This window comes from Nesoenas mayeri (genome assembly GCF_963082525.1).
Source record: "Nesoenas mayeri genome assembly, chromosome: 2".
Classification (NCBI taxonomy): domain Eukaryota; kingdom Metazoa; phylum Chordata; class Aves; order Columbiformes; family Columbidae; genus Nesoenas; species Nesoenas mayeri.
The window spans coordinates 28,071,353-28,081,862 of record NC_137543.1 but is presented as its reverse complement, the minus strand read 5'-3'; positions in this window follow the sequence as shown (position 1 = coordinate 28,081,862).

Sequence of the window (10,510 nt, the reverse complement as noted above, 5' to 3'; positions counted from 1 at the left end):
TGTGTTCTTTTTTACACAACAAAACAAGCATTCATGGAAGGAAAAATTTCTGGTTATTCCAGGTAGGACTTTCTCACTGCAGTTATGAGCAATTCTTTACCCAAACACTTTCTTGTCCTAAGAGTAAACACATCTTTTTACATTATTGACGGATGCTCAATTATGCAGTCAAACAACAAACACTTTTTCAGAGACAGTCTTGGCATCCAGGCTACAGATCTTGTTATCACATAACAAAATATTAGGAGGAGGCTGTTTGACGTGTAATATGTCAGCTGGCATCTCTGCAGTGGAAGGGACCCGGGTAGGATAACACTGGAAGCCTCTGGGGTAAAACCTGGGGCAATACAGTACTTGGGGGGTAGTATTAGCTCTTCTTTAGGAATGAAGAAAATACATGATTCTTGATTTTGATGAAGAGTCAGCACTCTTTAAATAACAATGGAAGAAGAGTATCATCATCAGATTCCATTTCTGTGTCAGCAAAGGAAAACAGAAGTTGGTGTTGATGAGGAAGAACTATCAGCCACAGAAAGCCTGAGGATGATGTTTGGACTTTGCATGAGCCTGAAGAGTGGTAAGGGCTGTTGCATGCTGCAGAGGTGAAGAAATGCCTTCACACATTAGGCAGGACAGGGATATCGAAGTGTGAAACAGCCTGACACCGGGTCAGGTCACAGCACTGTTACAGGACAAAGTGCCTTCAGCACATGTGTGACTCAAAACTGAAGACACTTCCTAACTATCTTTTCTCAAAATTTACCTTCATTGTGTAACAGGAACTTTAGAAGTTTTATTGCACAATCTGTAGTACTAGATCTGTCAAGTCCCTGATAAGGTGATATCAGGTTTTGTAAATCTCCCCAGTTTTTTTTTGACTTATGAGGGGCTATGTAACCGTGTGAAGTGCTGTAACTTTGCAAGTGTCTCAAAAGCTATAAGATTAAAAAAATAAAGGCAAATGAGGAAAATAAAATGCAAATCTAAACAAGATGGCACACAATAAGGAGATAATAACTTCTTTGTCTTGTACGTCAGGAGCCTGAATTATAACCACAAAAAAAATTTGAAGTGCTTATTTAGGAAGGTGCATTTACTGTAATGTGTCAAAGGTAGGGACTGGAATCTGGTTTACATGACCATGGTTTTGAATCAGGAGAGATCAACATTAAAGCAAATGATTGTGAGTCAAGGCTGTTGTAACAGGAAGAATAAATGAGAATTAATTGGCTGCTTCTACATTTCCATTAAAACAAACAAACAAACAAAAACAAACAAACAAAAAAACCCAGTAGAAAATAGTAGGTGTTTGAAGAGCCAGTCACCCAAAATGTTCTGTGTGTCAAGTGATGAAAACAAATACACTTCAGCATACAAACAGAACAAAGATTAATTCAGCAATGTATTCATTTAGTGTTCATAAATGTTTGTTTCACAGAGCCAAAAACAACTGTGAGCCACACCTGCTGGAGGGAGGAAAAAGAAACGGCTTGGGGTTGTTTAAGAAAATTCTACCTATATGCAGAGACCAGAAAAAAATAAAGCAACATGCACTTATTTAAAACTGTAATAAAACCTTCCTCTTTAGAGGGGAAGTGCAAGAAGTCATTCAGAAATAGAAGAAAGGCAAATTTGATAGTAATTATCGGAAGTTCTGACCTATTTAGATATATTTCGATAAAAGCACAAAAGAAGAATTTGAGAACCTGGTTGCAACGACAGTATGTGCTTGGGTAAAAATATACTCATTATGATGATATTACCATATTTCTGGTTAGTTCTTGCTCTTGCCCATAGCGCACCATCATATAAGGAAAGCTGCAAATTAAATGCACCTTTCTCTTGCTGTCCTAGGAGCTAGGTCCTGTCTGGCTCAGCGTGTGTGTGTGTTCATGGAAGCAGAATATAAAATTTTCAGTGGAGTTACATTTGACTCCACAAGAGGGAGATCTCCTTTGCTCGATGCGCTCAGGGAAAAAATAGAACCTTGTTTTGAGACCTTCTGCTCAGAGCTGCAGAGTCAGAGCAACATGTATGTTGTTTACTACAGGAAAAGTCCTGAGAAGGACAGGCTTAGCTCCAGTGAAGAGTGTCAGATACATATTCTGAATAATGCTGTACAACAACCTGCTGCAATTTCAAATGAAGATGAGATTAAAGTTCAAACATTCCTCTTTCTTTACAGGATTGCTTTTGTGTATGTGTCAGAACACAGATTTTCTCATCCTGGCTGTTTCCCATATATGACAGCACATGTGAATACCTAATTCAAAAGGATGATTAACATCCTTTTCAGAACTTCCACCTTAAGCATAAAACATAAACAAGCTAGTAATAGCTAATAGATAATAAATTAGCTATTTTATGGAAATGGAAAAAAAATGTTCTGTTTTAATGTACAAGCAGTTCTCCCTCCATTCTCATACTTTCCTTTTCTCTTATTGATCTTCTTCTCAGATAAAACTTGTAAAATCTCCAAGTCCTCTGCTATTTGTTAGTGAAGAGCTATTTATAAAGACAACCTTTGGAAAATACAGTGCTTCAGTCAAATCTGTTGCCTGTTGACCTCTTGCCAATATCACGTCATTACATGAGCAGCTCTGGCCTTTGTTCTATATATATATCTGTTATTTTTCCATATCGCTCTGATGAATTCAATTCTGCTTTAAATGCCTTCTGGAGTAATGCCCTAGCTCTGCCCACTAAGTAGAATATCAAGCCATCCTTGCCTTTCGGTTTACGATATCCACCTGCTGTCAGTAATTCTCTCAATACCTTAAGGTACTCTGAATTAGTTCCTTCCAGTAATAGCTGCAAGTGAACAATATGCAGAGAGTAGGCAAGATCTCTCTAAGCAGTTGCTAGCAAAAGGTAGCAAGTGGAGAAGGGTATGCAAGTTTCATATTCCTTTCTTCATTTTGCCTATGTTTCTCTCAGGCAGAGCACCCATGTTAGCCACAGTGCTTGCTACAAAACTGGACGGTAAAGAGATGTGTATTGGCCTACTGACCTCCCTCCATATATCTCAGCTATTCACTCTCCAAAATGTGTTAGGTAGAAGCAAGCTTGACAGCACTCCCAATTCCCATTCACACCCTTGTCTGTCAGCCGTGCAGAGTTGCTGAGCCCTGTTGTGTTGCTTGCAAGGCTTGACTAACAGTGTGGTGGCACTTGGGTCACTTGTATCATCACAGACCCTTACACCGCACAAGCTTTGCCTCTTCCTTCTGTGGGACACACATTTGGGCAGGACTCTGCACTTGCTGCATCTGAGGAGGCAGTTACTGGCAGTGGGGCAATTCCAGCTGACTCAAAATGTACCTCCTCAGTTTCAGCATGACCTTGGCTGCCATGAGCACATCAGCTCTGCCTTCAGAGGTTACATTGGTTCCTACTTAGCAGCAGATGCCAGTGAGCAGGATTTATTCCTGACATTCACTGTAATTAACAGATCAAATCCCAGATATACTAAATGCTGAATTGAGACCTACAAATCACAAAGGGGTTTCTGCTTTTCCAGGACAGTGCAGATTACCAAATTTGATGTGCTTTTTGGTACAGGAGAAAAGATCTAACTGTCTGAGAGCTTTGAGGCCTTTTGAAGTGTAAGGTTCATTTAGTAATCTGTAAATTCTATAAGCTGTATAAAGAAAGATTCAAACTTCCATATGTGAAAAATAATGTATCATTTACCTCCTGGCTAAAGATAATAATAAATGGGGCAACAAATTGGAATTCTTGTTCAAGGTAAGAACATTCTGTTTCCCCGAAAATAAGACTTACTCTGAAAAAAAAACCTAGCATGATTTTTCAGGATTTTTGAGGATGCTCGAAATATAAGCCCAATTCCAAAAATAAGATCTAGTTACAGTTTATTTTAAAAGTCAATTTAAATAGTGTCCAGGCAGCTATAGATGTAAAAAAGTAACAAGTTTTGGAGTAAAAATTAATATAATACCCTGTCTTATTTTCAGGAAAACAGGGTAATGGACAGATTTCCCCTTCCAAATGTCAATCTTAGATATGATCTAGATACCCAGGGAAACAGGGTAAGTTCTTTCATGGGTTTAGCCAGTTGTGCCAGTAAGGTCTGTATTCAAGTTGAGGCTGAGTTTTCACCCAGCTCAAGCACACCCAAGCCACTGTAGATGGTTATGGTGGTTTGGGATCTGAAATGTAACCTATGTGATGACAAAAAAGGTTATCTAACTCTTTCTAAGCCTCAGCTCTTTAAAATGGTGTTAACAGGAATTCTTCATATCACAGCAACATTGTTCACGGTATCACGGTATGTTTGGGATTAGAAGGGACCTCAAAAGATCATCTAGTCCAATCCCCCTGCTGGAGCAGGAACGCCTAGGTGAGGTCGCACAGGAACATGTCCAGGCGGTCTTGAATGTCTCCAGAGAAGGAAACTCCACAACCTCCCTGGGCAGCCTGTTCCAGTGCTCTGTCACCCTCCCTGAGAAGAAGTTTTTTTCTCAAATTTAAGTGGAACCTCTTGTGTTCCAGCTTGATCCCATTATCCCATGTCCTATCATTGTTTACCACCGAGAAGAGCCTGGCTCCATCCTCATGGCACTCACCCTTCATATATTTATAAACATTAATAAGGTCACCCCTCAGTCTCCTCTCCTCCAAGCTAAAGAGACCCAGCTCCCTCAGCCTTTCCTCATAAGGGAGATGCTCCACTCCCTTAATTATCTTTGTTGCCCTACGCTGGACCCTCTCCAGCAGTTCCCTGTCCTTCTTGAACCGAGGGGCCCAGAACTGGACACAATATTCCAGATGTGGTCTCACCAGGGCAGAGTAGACGGGAAGGAGAACCTCTCTTGATCTACTAACCACCCCCCTTCTAATACATCCCAGGATGCCATTGGCCTTCCTGGCCACAAGGGCCCAGTGCTGGCTCATGGTCATCCTGTTGTCCACCAGGACCCCCAGGTCCCTTTCCCCTACACTGCTCTCTAATATGTAATTTCACAACCTATACCGGAACCTGGGGTTGTTCCTGCCCAGATGCAGGACTCTACACTTTCCCTTGTTAAAGTGCATACATTAAATATGCATACATCCTTGTTCAAGTGCATACATTAAATATAGGATAATGCCTAAATACTTTAATAATAAGATTTTAATATGTGCTTTTTTTTAGAGCTGCATAGTCTGTAATACATCACCCAGACTTTTCTAAATCTTCATCTAATACTAAGAATATAGCTTTGCATTATTTTTTCCAGTCACTGTCAGTTGCATTACGGAACGACTACAAATTCCACTTGATTTCAAAAGCTTTTTAGAAGAGTAACAGTCTATTTTACACTGCTGCATGTTTCTAGAAGGAACATGAGGTTTGGAATATGTAGAAAGGCAGCTGTAGGTTGGTATGCACATTTTTGGTACCCACACTGCCTTGTCTGTTATTATGGAGATGGGCATTAAAAGATATTTCTCAGTACAGAAACAAACACAGCACTTAAAAAAAAAAAAAAAAAAAAAAAAAAGTTCCCAAACCCAAAGCCTTTCCCTTTCTTTCCCTTTTTCCCCTTTTGAGGACATTCTGGCAGCAATCACCTGAGTGATACAGAGCGAGATGGGGGGAGAAGGCTGCTCCTCCGAAGGACGATGCTGTGAGCCTGTGGCTGTGCCAGGAACATGAGGGGGAGCCCAGGTGGGCTGCCTCCCCTGCACCATCACCCACAATGCTTGGGCACATCCCAGCCTCTCATCCCGCTTTCACTAGACATCCACAGTTTCCGTAATTATACTCCTCACCCATTTTCCAGAAAGGGAAAGTGATGGGGGAGAAGGGCTAAACATCAGCAGCTTACACCAACTGCAATGGTGGCAGTCCCACGATTTCTCAGAGCTCTCCAAAAACACCACCATTGCTGTCTGGTACCTCCTGAGCTGTAGATTTTGTGCCCTGATGACATCCGTGGCATTTGTAAACCAATCTCCCAACGTTTTATTTAAACTCCAGGGCAGGAGAGAGGATGGAGATTGACAGCAGTTCATCCTCTCACGCGATTGGAAAGATGTATCAGCACAGGCTAAGGTGGGGTAATGCAGCCTCCTCAATACAGCGCGGGCAATGCATTCCTGTTCATGGTTCAGACAGACCAGGGTGCTTTTGCAAGATTAGGTCCCTAGAAACAGGACCTAAGGCAAAAGCTTGTGACAGTGAGTCACCATCATGCCTCCAACATCCTGAGCTCAGGCAGTGCTGGTTTACATTGCCCCATGGCTCTCTCACATTTCTTTCGCAGAATGAAAAGACTGTAACACAGATGTGGTCACTAGGAAATAATCAGCTGGGAATTATGTCTCTATGTGAAGAAGGGTCAGGATATACATGTCTCACCCCTAAGTGCACTATAGGGCACTGTCAGAGAAATTCTGTGCTCTGGCTGATCATAGGCACCAGGCTGTGTGGTGCCACGTCTGAGGATAAATGACAATGGCTTGAGCACAGCTGCAGATGACAGTCAGGCAGAGCAGGCAGCAGCCATGCCGAGGATATGAAGGCGGGGACAAGTAGCCTTCTGCACAAATGGGACAGATACTCAGCATCTTACAACCAGAACAAGAATAGATAGAATCTGACATCTACAAGGATATAAATAATCCTAATTAAGTAACTCCTGCGCTGGTAGACTGGAGGCGGACAGTCCTTAGGTGGTGTGAGCTTTGTGCCTGTGTTGTTCAGCTCCAAGAGAGTCAGCAGGGCTCGGCAGTGCCAGCAGGAGAGAAGAGGGGACAGCAGTACTTTGCTATTGGTATTGTCTTACTGTTCAAAAGCCTGAAATCAGACTCCCAAATTAATAAACCTAAAAAAAAAAAAAAACAAAAAAACATGAGATCTAAAAAAGCAGTGCTGAATTTTTTTTTGTCAGGTCTTTCAGTTTCTTTGTTTATACTTTAGTTGCATTTCAAACAATAATGAGGTATGGAGAGGGCATTCACATGGGTAGGCTTGTTCTTTTATTAGTTGCTTTTTGGTTTTAAAAGGAGAGAGTAGCACAGAATCAAAATATTCAAATGTAGGGTTTAACCTAAAACATGGAACAGTTTAAAATCAGCATACAGTTAACGGATTTTAACAATTACCTTAATGGGGGAAGTCAGAAAGGAGGGCAATCAGAGTGCAGCTGTGGTCACCCTGCAGTTTCCAGCTCTGGCTGATGAGCCACGTGTGGCCATAGCTTCTCAGATGTGCCCTTCACCTCCTCATTATGGTCCTTCCAAACATTGTCACCGAAGTGCAGAGAGAGCAAGCAGTAAATTAGCTGATGTGGAACCAGGGAAGAAATCAGCAATGGGTGTACAAGGACAACATTGACCTTTCTGCAACAGCCGCGCTAGCGGAAAATATACACAGATTTAAGAAAGCCATACACCTGTTTGGTTTTTTTCTTTCTTTCTTTCTCCCTTCATATATCAACAGTTCACTTATTTTCAATTTCTTTCCCTTGCTTTTTTCCCTTTTCTTTTTTTTTTTTTACCATTTCCACTGCCACAGTTATGTTCACTTAAGAGTGATTTTACTTTATACAGCAATATTAAGGATAGAAATTTTTTTCATTGCCTGCTTTTTCCACTCCTCCCCTTCAAAATTGCTGTAATCACTTGTCCCAATTAAAGTTGAACAAATTCTTCATTATATTCTCAGATTCTCAGTGGTGTGATCACTTAACCTGCAAATTATAATTGCAGGTTTTGTGCCCATGCAGACTGATCATTATAATTGGTACCTGCTACTTCCCCTTTACGTTTTATTATAGGTTTACACTCAAGGAAGCTAAGACTGTTCCATTTTATAAATAAACAGGATACACCATCCTAAAAGAACCGTGTTTGTCTTCCAGATTAATATTGTTTTAATATAATGTCTTTAGTTTTCAAAAAGAGAATCGTCTGAGTGATGTCTGGGTAATTGTGATGAGAATTAGATCACAGTTTGAAATAAAACCAGTACTTCTGAGCATATTAGAAATGGATCAAAATCGAGGCCAAAATGAGCTATTGTAGCTGAAAATTTGACCAAAGATGTTTTCAAGAGGGAGCTCTGCCCCACTATTGCATTGGTAAATCTAGTCCTCTTTACTGAAAAGGTGAGTGATGGATGGTACAGGTCTTCTTGCAGTAGCTTAACTTCCTCGCAGCTTTTCATATGCTGAGGAGAGCTATTGGAGACCTGAGGTAACTTCTTTACTTTAAGGGTGCCAGAGCACTGGAACAGGCTGCTCAGAGACATTGTGGAGTCTACTTCTCTGGAGACATTCAAAACCCGCCTGGACACATTCCTGTGCGATCTGCTCTGGGTGAACCTGCTTTAGCAGGTGGGTTGGACTAGATGATCTCCAGAGGTCCCTTCCAAATCCAACCATTCCGTGATTCCAGTGGTGTGGTAGGAATGCCCTGCAATGCAGATAAAATTCAAAGTCAATTGATCTGAGCTTGCTCTAAGAAGGAAATGATGAGCAGGAAAGTGAAAGAACGATCTAGAACAGTCAAAATAGGCTCAAAAACTTCGTGGGTTGTGCTTAGGAAGGTGAATAAATCTTGGATATGTATGTCAGCTTCTTGCCCCTTCAAGTCTTGTTGACAAACACTATTAAAAACCAAAACTTCTTTTTCAGAAAAATCATTCTTCTGCAAAAAGTTTTACACATGAAAAATAAATCTAGTAATCTTTGGAGAATTTGGTTAAAGTTTTAATTTGTGAGCATTTAAAGATTTGGTTTTCTTTCGTTCACTCTGAACTCAGGTAAAAGGGTAGAAGAAAAGTTATTGAATTAAAAAATTATTTGAAGCTGTGATATTTTTAATTACCAGCACACCATTGGTGCTGGATAAAAATAGAACCACAATTTTATCTGCTATAAATGGCAGAGGTTAATACAAATTGACACTGTTCTATTGTCACTTAATAGTCTGTGTAATCGAGACATGAGGAATTTACAACCTTTTTTATTTTTGTCTTTGATTGCTTCTACTGTTTTTTTTTGTGCATTTAACATTTCATTCATAATAACACCCAGAAAACATCTTAAATGTTTTAAAAGGCTATTGACTTACTGTTTGTACCTGTATTCTTTTATTGACCTAAGTCAATAGTCAGTAGATGTTTTGCACTGATTTAATTCCAAATTTGCTTTTCTATCAGATCTAGCCTGACACTTTTGCTCTGCATTCTCATTCCTGAGAGTTGGTCTGCATTTTATATTTCTATCTGCATTCACTCCTGTGAAGTGCAGATTTGCCAATGGAACGGAGTGGCAAAGGCTTCCTACAGCCCTCATCAACACATTGTTCCCAGCAGGACTCTCTTCGCCCTGTGCAGGCTCAATTCACACAGGGCTTTTCCTGCATACTGCTGTTGGGAACGGCAATTAATCCTAATGGTGAAATTGTTCTTGGAACCAGTGCTAGCCCAGCCCTATGGCCATTTTATGTAGTGTGTTCCCAGGCTAGATCAGGCATAGAAGGGACATTCTGCAACTCATCCAGCAGAGTCCAGCAGAGCAGAATTATTCTCTCCCTTCCACACTTTCCTTCAGCTTTTCTCCTCTCTTCCTAGGGAACTTCCAAGGAAACTTCTTTACCAGTTTTTCCTTCCGTTCCCTTCCTGATTTGCTATTTCCTCCTCGCTGCTGCCCTGATGATTGCCAGCTATCACACTGTCCTCTCTCCTACCATATTTCAGCCTTCCTCCTCCCTTTCACATAGTTTTGTTTATAAGCACTGTGGGATATGGAAGTCTCCTGTTCAGTGTTTGCACAACACTTGCACTTGTGATTGCTCATGATTGTTGCAGGGTTATTGTTTATAATGCATACAATCATCCTAAGCTATTTGCACGTTCAAAGGTTCCCTATTTTATTGCATATTCACAAACTTTCAGCTAGAAAGCCTCTCTGACTGTTGTTGTGACCAGGACTTCACACCATGGAAATAACAAATTACCTCAATGGACCAAACTGTTTCCACTGCTGATTATGCTATTTTAAAAGGATAGAGACTCTGTTGCATCAGAGAATGTCTAGATTGTCTAGATAATTTAAAGCTGTAATAGCAGAGCCACTGCCAAGCCTTGCACAATGTGTAGCATGCTAAAGAGTGGGTTATGAGGTCTGCTGAAAAGTTTATATCAGTGTGTCCAGGGGTGTTAAGGGGTGTCCAGGTCAGAGAACAGAAAACCTTCAGTGATGCTGGGGAGGAGGCTTTCCCACAACCACTGCAGTATGTTCCCTTTGTAATCTAGGGAAGGTCACTGCTGGGACCAGATGAAAAGGCAAATGATGGCAGCCTGGTGGGGAAGTCCCAGCTACCAGGGGAGAAGGAGACACTAGGCTAGCAGGTCCTCCTGAGTGAGCCACATAGTCGTACCAGTTCTTGGTGGAAATGGATGGCCATTCTAGTCCAGATGAGAGCATTCAGAATGGATCTACATCCTAAGAAACATATTATTTAAAATGCATTAAAATAGTAAATGAAGCCAGACTTG